The following is a 10,917-nucleotide window of genomic DNA, read 5'->3' as shown; positions in this document are numbered from 1 at the left end:
TTGTCTCCTTCCTCAGGTCGTTCTGAGGAGAGAGAATTTCCCGAGTCTTCCTGTTTCCAGCTGAACCCTAAATCTGCTGGTAACCAGCTGGGTGACTTAGAACACATTTCTTAATTTCTCTGGACCATGGCGTTTTCACTCGTAAAATGGGTTCCTTTTTAGTCCTTTTTTTTTTTTTTTTACAAAAATTTATTCTTAAATGTACAACAGCTCAAGATAACACTTAAATCCAGCTATAGGTGGCAAAAGATGTTATGACAGGGAATACAGATGTTTAAATACAGATGAAATAAAGGGTCACCGTCTCCTCAGGGACAAGGAACAGCTTACTTTTTCCAGATTTCCTAATTCCACCTGTGGCCAGGGGCCCCTCCCCCGCGGCCTTCGCTTTCAGCTCCTCAAGTTTCTTCTGCTCTTCTTTTTGTTTCTGCTCGAAAGCCTCATCTTCCTCGTCCATCTCCTTGGCTTGCCTCCTGGGCTGTTTCAGGAGCTTCTTCCTGCCACCTTCCCTGCCAGGCATGGCGCCTGCCACCCCTTCCCCAGACCCTCCTTTTTAGTCTTTTAAAATCTCTAACTGTGATAGAACAAAGGTGGATTATCCTAAGCTGGAGCAGATTTCATTTTGCTGTTTACTTTCCAGGATGTTTGAAATATCCTTTTTCAATGTATAACCCAGCAATTCTACTCTTAGGTATATGCCTGGAAGAATTGAAAACAGGAACTCAGACAGTTACTTGCATGTCATGGTTCATAGCAGCATTGCTAACAGTAGCCACAAAGTGGAGACACCCCAAGTGTTCATCAGTGGGTGAATGAATAGACAAATTGTGGTGTATTCATATAATGGAATGGTATTCAGCCATAAAAAGGAATGAATAAAGGCTAGGCACGGTGGCTGATGCCTGTAATCCCAGCACTTTGGAAGACCAAGGCAGGTGGATCACCTGAGGTCAGGAGTTTGAGACCAGCCTAACATGGTGAAACCCTGCCTCTCCTAAAAATATAAAATTAGCCTAGCATGGTGGCGCATGCCTGTAATCCCAGCTACCCAGGAGGCTGAGGCAGGAGAATCACTTCAACCTGGGAGTCGGAAGTTGCGGTGAGCTGAGATTATGCCATTGCACCCCAGCCTGGGCAACAAGAATGAAACTCTGTGTCAAAAAATAATAATAATGAAAAGAATTACGGCAAAACTGATGAGATGTCAATTCCAAGATTAGGTTTTATCATATACTTTTATTTTTTATTTATTTATTTTTTTAAAGATGCGGTTTCACCATGATGGCCAGGCTGGTCTTGAACTCCTGACCTCAGGTGATCCACCCACCTCGGCTTCCCAAAGTGCTAGGATTACAGGCGTGAGCCACTGCACCAGGCCTTATCATATACTTTTATAGTAACTACAAAGAGACTGGGGCTTCCCTCTGGGGATCTGGGACACCCCCTCCCTTGCTTCCTCTTTCACTCTCCGGCTCACTCACTCTGAAGCCAGCTGCCATGTGGACAGCTGGGAAAGGAAGTCTCACACACGCAGTCTTTCCACCCCTACGTGGCCACATAAGAATGGACCTTGGGTCTGGGACATTTCTTTACATGGCCTGTGCTAGGCTTGCTGCCTTGTGTGGGACGATCTTTCCCTGTTGCTAGTGTGTGCTCCTTTGTTCTGCCTAAGCATGGGCCTCACATGGCACCTGGCCAACCCCACTGCTGTGTCTGTCTCCACGGGAAGGAACGGAGTCCTTCAATGGCAGCACGAGAGAGGTGCACATAACCAATCACCCCCGCTGGCCATGGGGGCTCTGCTGGCCATAGGGACACACTGTTGATGCTGATTGAACTTTTATTTTAGGTTCAGGGGTACATGTGCAGGTTGTTTCGTTTTGTTTTGTTTTTTTTTTTTTGACAGAATCTTGCTCCGTCGCCAGGCTGGAGTGCAGTGGTATGATTTTGGCACACTGCAACCTCCGCCTCCCGGGTTCAAGCGATTCTCCTGCCTCAGCCTCCCGAGTAGCTGGGACTACAGGCATGTGCTACCACACCTGGCTGATTTTTACATTTTTAGTAGAGATGGGGCTTCACCTTATTGGCCAGGCTGGTCTTGAACTCCTGACCTCGTGATCCGCCCACCTCGGCCTCTCAAAGTGTTGGGATTACAGGTGTGAGCCACCACACCCAGCCACAGCTTTTATATATAGGTAAATTGCATGTCACAGGGGTTTGCTGTACAGGTTATTTTATCGCCCAGGTAAGGAGCATAGGACCCGGCAGGTGGTTTTTCAATCTTCTCCGTCTTCCCATCCTTCACACTCAAGTAGGTCCCAGTGTCTGTTTCTTTCTTTGGGACCATGCGTTCTCCACGTTTAGCTCTGACTTACAAGTGAGAACATGTGGTATTTGGTATTCTGTTCCTTAGTTCACATAGGATAATGGCCTCCAGCTCCATCCATGTTGCTGCAAAGGACAGGATCTCTTTCTTTGTTATGGCTTCATAGCATTCCACAGTGTATATGTACCACATTTGAAGCCGATCTTGCTCTGCCTCTTCTGTGAGTCAAGCCTTGCTCCATTCAGTGTTAAACTAGGTTGCATTTCCCTTGGCCATTCCAGTACCAGATGCAATGGGCAGAGGTGTCTGGAGCTCTCCCCTGGAACTGGTAGCCGAGGCACAGCATTTGCTTCACACTGATGTCTTTAACTAACAGCCAGTGAAGACCTGAGGTTTGCCAACAGCCACGTGAGCGGCCAAGGCAGCGCATCTCTCTCCAGCTGAGCACTGAGGTGATGGCAGCCCTGGCTGACCCTTGATTACAGCCTGTGAGGGATCCTGAGCCGGAGACACCAGCAAGGCTGTGTTTAGACTGCTGCCCACGAAAACTGGGAAACGGTGAATATTTCTTGTTTTTAGTTGCAAAGATTTGGAGTAATTTCTTATCTAGTAGTAGATAACCAATACATACTTTTAGTATCCAAGGTAGGGGGCTACAAAAACCTCAAAATGTAGTAGTAATTTTTAATTTTTATTCATTTATCTGTTTGAGACAGGGTCTCACTCTGTCATCCAGGCTGGAGTGCAGTGGCTCTCCCAGCTCAGCCTCCCAAGTAGCTGAGACCACAGGCATGTGCCACCATGCCGGACGAATTTTTTGTATTTTTTGTAGAGACGGGATTTCACCATGTTGCCCAGGCTAGTCTTCAACTCCTGAACTCAAGCCATCCTCCTCCTAAAGTGCTGGGGTTACAGGTATGAGCCACCGCACCTGGCCAAGATGTGGTTGTAGACTTAACCTTGAACTTAGTGGTGTGGCCTACATTTAATGAACTTGAGATGCCAGGGTTTCCTCAGCACCATTTGGAGAAGGAAATCCACAGTCTTATGGAAATGGGACTGTTGGACTGCATTTCTCTTTTGCAACCTGCACGATCACCCCCCAACTACTAATGCCAAGAAGGCGCAGAAGACAGTCCCCTTGCTGACACACCAAGAAACTCATGTTTGAGGAGAGCATCTATACCCTTAAAACTATCTGTGATTGTTCTCCTTAGTAAGCAGGTGTGACTGTGGAGGAGGCCACAGAGATGGTCTTTCTAACTTCATGCAAGATAATGGTATCTGTGATGGTTAATACTGAGTGTCAACTTGATTGGATGGAAGGTTACAAAGTACGGATTCTGGGTGTGTCTGTGAGCGTGTTGTCAAAGGAGACACACATTTGAGTCAGTGGGCTGGGACAGGCAGACCCACCCTTGATCTGGGTGGGCACCAGCCAATCAGCTGCCAGTGCAGCTAGGATATAAGCAGGAAGAAGAACGTGGAAAGGCAAGACTGGCCTAGCCTCCCAGCCTCCATTTTTCTTCCATGCTGGACTCTTCCTCCCCTCGAACATTGGACTCCAAGTTCTTCAGTTTTGGGACTTGGACTGGCTCTCCTTGCTCCTCAGCTTGCAGATGGCCTATGGTGGGACCTTGTGATTGTGTGAGTTAATACTTAATAAACTCACCTGTAGATGTGTATCTATCCCATTAGTTCTGTCCCTCCAGAGAACCCTGAGTCATACAGCATCACAGAGCAATAGAGGACCAGCAGCACTTCATCACCAACAGCAAGGTGAGTGCATTTACCATCAATAGCAGGAGAGACGCTGGGCATGGTAGCTCACGCCTGTAATCCCATTTGGAAGGCTGAGGTGTGAGGATTGCTTGAGCCCAGGAGTTTGCAACCAGCCTGGACAACACAGTAGGACCTTGTCTCTACAAAAAAAAACAAACAAACAAAAAAAAAAAACAAAACTGTTCTAATTAGCTGGCCATGGTGGCACATGCTTATGGTTCCAGCTATTTGGGAGGCCATGTCAGGGGACTCGCTTGAGCCCAAGAGCTCCAGGCTAGAGCAAGTCATGTTTATGCCACTGCCCTCCAGCCTGGGTGACAGAGTAAGGACCTGTCAAAAAAAAAAAAAAGCAAAAGGGATGTCCCAGTAATCAGTAATCAGAGCCCTCAGCCCACAGAAATTTGGGTGGTGGCTAAATGATCATGGTGTCTCAAGAATAAAATATATCATCAGTTTATTAGAGTGATCTTTTTTAGTTTAAAAAAGCTCCAGGTCTAGCGGCCATAAACCACTTAAGTCTCTACAGTAGAGCCATGACCCCTCATCCAGTTTCCAAACCTAAGTCAGTCCACAGATATGGAAACCCTTGATTAAAGTAGAGACTAGGTCTCCCAGAGGAAGGCCCCTACAGCTTTGCCTCCAGTATGCTCTATAAATCTTCCCCAAGCCCCCCCCAAAGGGATCTGCAGTCATTTACCGGAGTGACCATGCACAAGAGAAAAGGAAATATTCAAATCGTTCAGGAATCAGGACACATAGATTCTGAATTAACACTAGTCCTAGGGGCCTGCAGCACAGGTGGTCTCTCAAAGTGGGAGCTTACTGTGACCAGGTGGCAGGTGAAATCTGGCCTCAAGTCCAACTCACATCGGGCCCATTTGGTCCAAAGACACGTGTGTTTGTTATATCTCTAGTGCCTTGATGTGTTATTGAAATAGACATATGTGAAAACTAGCAGAATACTGCATGGGCTCTCTGTGACCACAGGGATGAGTGTCGTTGTGGTAGAAAGCACTATGCGGAAGGGCCTGGACTTCCTTTCCCTACCAAGATAATAAGCCAGAAGCAGTGCTGCCCCTCCCTATACCCAGGGACTGCAGAGACTCATAGCACCCTAGAAGACTTCAAAGACGCGCCTACCACACCCTGATTTAATTCATCAGTTTGTAATGTGCAGAAATCAGATTGATCTTGGAGAATGTTTGCGGGTGATTCTAAAATTACTGCATGAGTAATTTTAAAGTCACCTAAAATTACAGCTATTTTTCCAGCTGTAGCATTGTATGGGAGCAGGTAAACACAGCTCCCGGCACTTGGTAAGCAGCTACTGACCTGGAAGCTACCTTTTGTTCCATACCAATTTGTAAGGAATACCAGAAGCCACCTGCCTTTATCTGGCAGGGCTAACAGTATACCTTTACAGTCTCGCCTCAGGGCTATGTCAATTCTGTTCTCTGCCATAATCTAGTCTTCAGAGATTAGGATAATGACATTCCTCTAAACATCACACTGGTCTGATACACGATGACATTGTGCTGACTGGATCACGTGAGCAGAAAGTAGCAAGTACTTGCAAGTAACAAGATGCTGTATTAGGGTCAAAGTAGGAGACAGAAATAGGGAGTCACAGATATAAGAAACAGCCACTGCTCCTAGGTCAAGATCTGACCTTAGTTTAGAGGACATGGTCCTAGGTAACTAGAAAAGGTGCCAGAAAAAGTCATTCATGGGAGAGTGCCTACTTGGTGACACTCTGCTGCAAAACCATCTGAATGTTACCAAAGGAGGCTGCTGCTGGTCACTGGGTGTGACGGCTGCTGGGTACGGCAGGAGCTAGGCATCAGAGAAGGCTTTCTCAGTGGGACCCACAAGTTAGCAAAACTGAGTGCTGCAGGAACCCATGGTGGAGAAACCATGAACTGCAGACATCTGGCAAGAGGAGCACACCAGAACTAAGGTGAGAAGCACACCCTTTCCCAGTATTTCTTCAGCACCTTCTGCTGACAAACCTTAACATTGTTTCAGGTGGCAGAGTAGAACTGTCAAGGCTGTGTCGAGAACTGGGGAACAGGTCTCAGATTTTTATCTTACTTGCAAACTACCAAGTTAGACTGCCACAGTTTCATGGATACTGCCAGAAAACAAGAGAGGTCAGGCTCAGATTCAAATATTATTATGATGTATAGCATGGCAAACAGAATGAGCTTTACATTAGCGCTGGTCCTCCTTGCCTCCCAGATCCCATGGGAATGACACAGAGAAACCCAGGTGTGCATGATAGGGTTGTATCACAGCTGAGGAACTCTGACCTTCAGGGACTCCACATCTTTTAGAAGTGAGCAAACCTGCCTAAACTTTTCCCTGTTATCTTTAAAAAATAATCTTTAAATTCTGGGATACATATGCAGAACGTGCAGGTTTGTTATGTAGGTATACAGGTGCCATGGTGGTGTGCTGCACCTATCAACCTGTCATCTAGGTTTTAAGCCCCACATGCATCAGGTATTTGTCCTAATGCTCTCCCTCCCCTTGCCCTCCACCCCTCAACAGGCCCCTGTGTGTGTTATTCCCCTTTCCTGTGTCCATGTGTTCTCATTGTTCAATTTCCACTTACAAGTGAGAACATGTGATGTTTGCGTCTCTGTTCCTGTGTTGGTTTGCTGAGGATGAGGGCTTCCAGCTTCATCCGTGTCCCCACAAAGGACATGATCTCATTCTTTCTGATCTCATGTCAAAGGACATACTCATACTGCATAGTATTTCATGGTGTATATGTACCATGTTTTCTTTGTCCAGTCTACCATTGATAGGCATTTGGGTTCCATGTCTTCACTATTGTAAATAGTACTGCAATAAATATACGTGTGTATGTGTCTTTATGGTAGAATGATTTATAATCCTTTGGTTATATACCCAGTAATGGGATTGCTCGGTCAAATGGTATTTCTGTTTCTAGATCCTTGAGGAATCCCCACACTGTGTTCCACGGTGGTTGCACTAATTTACATTCCCATCAACAGTGTAAAAGCATCCCTATTTCTCCACAGACTCCCCAGCATCTACTGTTTCTTAACTTTTTAATAATTGCCATTCTGACTGAATTGGTATCTCATTGTGGTTTTCATTCACGTGTCTCTAATGATCAGTGATGTTGGGCTTTTTCTCATATGTTTGTTGGTCACGTAAACGTCCTCTTTTGAGAAGTGTCTGTTCATATCCTTTGCCCGTCCTCATGGACAGAAAGAATCAATGTAGTGAAAATGGTCATACTGCCCAAAGTAATTTATAGATTCACTGCTATTCCCATCAAACTACTATTGACATTCTTCACAGAATTAGAAAAAACTACTATAAATTCCATATGGAACCAAAAAAGAGCCTGTATAACCAAGACAACCCTAAGCAAAAATAAGAATGCTGGAGGCATCATGCTACCTGACTTCAAACTATACCACAAGTTACCAAAACAACATGGTACTCATACCAAAACAGACACATAAACCAATGGAACAGAAAAGAGACCTCAGAAATAACACCACACATCTACAACCATCTGATCTTTGACAAACCTGACAAAAAACAAGCAATAGGGGAAAAGATTCTCTAATAAACGGCGCTGGGAAAACTGGCTAGCCATAAGCAGAACACTGAAACTGGATCCCTTCCTTACACCTTATACAAAAATTAACTCAAGATAGATTAAAGTCTTAAATGTAAAACCCAAAAGCATAAAAACCATAGAAGAAAATCTAGGCAGTACCATTCAGGACTGGCTAGCCATATGCAGAAAACTGAAACTGGACCCCCTCCTTACACCTTATACAAAAATTAACTCAAGATAGATTAAAGACTTAAATATAAAACTCAAAACCATAAAAACTATCGAAGAAAACCTAGGCAATACCATTCAGGATATAGGCATGGGCAAAGACTTCATGATGAAAACACCAAAGGCAATTGCAGCAAAAGCCAAAACTGACAAATGGGATCTAATTAAACTAAGAGCTTCTGCACAGCAAAAGAAACTAGCATCAGAGTGAACAAGCAACTTACAGAATGGGAGGAATCTTCTGAAATCTACCCAACTGACAAAGATCTAATATCCCAAAATCTGCAAGGAATTTAAACAAATTTCCTATTATCTTTATGATACTGGACAGTAAATAAACTTGCCCCCTGATGCAAGAGGAAACACTCTCTCTAGCTTCCAAGGTGGATTACTCTACAAACATCTTCAAAAAGACAGTCTGGATCAAAGGTCGTCAGTGCTTCTGTTCACAAGAAGCACAGAAATGTGAGAGACCCAGGGAGACTCATCTCCCTGCAAGCTTCACCCCTCGTTTCTGCTTGATCTAGGCTTCTGGGATGTTTTTCCATAAGTATGTCACATCTTTAGCCACTCCAGTTAATCTGCCTGACAAAGGCTGGGGATGGGGGAAATCTCCAATTTATCTTATAAAGCATTTAATAAAGGCTGCTATCTCCAGGACCCCAAGCAGCAGGATCAGGCTAATCTACAGGAGACCTGACCAGTTGAACAAATCTGATCAACCATCTGGGCTTACCTTAGAAAGCTAGGTGGCTTGCTTTATAAGTGTTTGTACGAATTTTTCTGCTTGGCTGGTGGCATTGATTCAGGTATAGCAAGATATATTAGCAATTACACAGACTCCACCTTGGCCCATAAGAAGGAAATCTAAGGTAACGGTATCGTTCACAGTAACCCTGGGTGATGAGGTGAGGCTGGTCTGGGTGCATTTCAGTGCCACGGTAGTGTTTCTTTCACCATGCAAAAGATACATACAAGGCTTTCTTCTCTTAGGAAAAATACAAATTACTATATCTGGGGGGAAAGACGATAAATTAATACGTGGCTTCCACATAAGAACTTCAGCCCCAGCAGCAAACATGGTACTTCTGGAAAGAAAACATTGTTTGCCAGGTGCTGTGGCTCATATCTATAACCCTAGCATTTTGGGAGGCTGAGGAGGGAGATTCTTTTGAGCTTAGGAGTTTGAGACCAGCCTTGGCAACATGGCAAAACTCCATCAATACCAAAAATACCAAAAAATTAGCCTGGCATGGTGGAGCATGCCAGGTCCCAGCTACTTGGGAACTGGAGGTGGGAAAATGGTTTAAGCCCAGGAGGCTGAGGTTGCAGTGAGACAAGATCACACCACTGCCTTCCACTCTACTGCACGCTGGCTTCGGACAACAAAGCCAGACCCGTTCTCAAAAAAATAAAATAAAATAGAAATAAAAAAAGAGAGAGAAAAGAAAAAAGAAAAAGCACTGTTTAGAGATTCACCAAGTGGAACATATATCCATCCCATTGGAGGGCACAGGTTGACAGTGCCTCTCTATGAATGAATGTACTGGCTGGCTGGCATTAATAATTAATATGCCAGTAATTCAGTCAATGTTAGGGTTCCCAAGTGGGCACAGCAGCTTCTATAACAGCCTGAATCCGCTACAGAGCCTTATCTTGCTCTGTTCCCCACCCAAAATAGGCAGGCAGTCAGGCTACGGGGAATTTTCTAGCTGCAGAGAAATAGCTGGCACAAATGTGGTAGATGTTGCCTTCAAAATCCAAAAGCCCTAACAAGCATTGTGCATTTTTCACTGTAGATGGAACAGGTGCAGCCCTTTGTCTTTCACCTTTTAGCAAATATCTCAACATTCTCCACATCATTGAACCACCAGAAATTTCACTGATGTGGCTGTCAGTTAATTGTTTTGGAGTTTCTTTCACTTTGCATATGTCTTCCTAAGGTATTCTAAACTACATGCTACTTCCTGCTTAAACAGATCCAATAAGCATAATGCCATCAATGTAATGGATTATCATGATGCTTTCTGGGATGTCAGAGCAATTACAATCTCTGATGACTATGTTAGAGCACAAAGCAATATTGACATTGCCCTGAGGCGAGACTGTAAAGGTATACTGTTAGCCCTGCCAGATAAAGGCAGGTGGCTTCTGGTATTCCTTACAAATTGGTATGGAACAAAAGGTTGCTTCCAGGTCAGTAGCTGCTTACCAAGTGCCAGGAGCTGTGTTTACCTGCTCCCATATGATCCTACAGCTGGAAAAACAGCTGTAATCGAAATCGCTGCATGAGTAATTTTAGAATCACTCATATGCATTCTCCAATATGGATCAGACTTCTGCACATTTTCAGACTGGTGAACTAGATCAGGGTGTGATAGGTGCCTTTTTGAAATCTTTTAGGATGATATGAATCTCTGCAGTTCCCTGTGGGGGGCAGACTGCTTCTGGCTTATTATCTTGAGGAGAAATTTCAGGGTCTTCCACATAGTGCTTCCTGTTATAATGACCCTCATTTCTTTGATCATAGAGCCAACGTAGGATTCTGCCAGTTTCCACATGTCTATTTCCATGATACATTGAAGCACTAGAGATATAATGAACACATGTGTCTGTGGACAAATTGAGCCCAATGAGAGTTGGACTTGAGGCAAGACTTCATCTGTCACCTGACCACAGAAAGCCTCCACTTTGAATGGGAAAGCCACAGAAACACTGTCCTCAAGATTGGTGTCAATTCAGAACCAGAGACTAGTGATTTCTGTGTTCACAATTTCTTATAAGTGTCCCTGGATATAATTGTTAGCTAGGTTCTCAGAGGTAGAAAATGGCTTATGAGGATTTGATTCTACTTAGAGGCTGATAAAGACTTTCAAGAGAAAAGAAGAAGACTGCTGGTCCGGTTTATTTCTCCTGATTGGACCCTACCTAATGAAAGGACATAGAGTTTATGTCATAAAAACAGGCTTGGAAGAGCTTA

The 10,917-nt window shown here is 44.5% G+C and overlaps 1 pseudogene; it reads right to left on the bottom strand.

Annotated features, from left to right (window-relative positions):
- Positions 1-219: 219 nt before the first annotated feature.
- LOC116566639 lies at positions 220-520 on the bottom strand (annotated as a pseudogene).
- Positions 521-10,917: the final 10,397 nt, after the last annotated feature.

The sequence above is a fragment of the Sapajus apella genome, unplaced genomic scaffold (assembly GCF_009761245.1).
Source record: "Sapajus apella isolate SASKATOON/1434 unplaced genomic scaffold, GSC_monkey_1.0 scaffold43, whole genome shotgun sequence".
NCBI classification, from domain to species: domain Eukaryota; kingdom Metazoa; phylum Chordata; class Mammalia; order Primates; family Cebidae; genus Sapajus; species Sapajus apella.
This window is presented reverse-complemented; position numbering and strand designations above follow the sequence as displayed.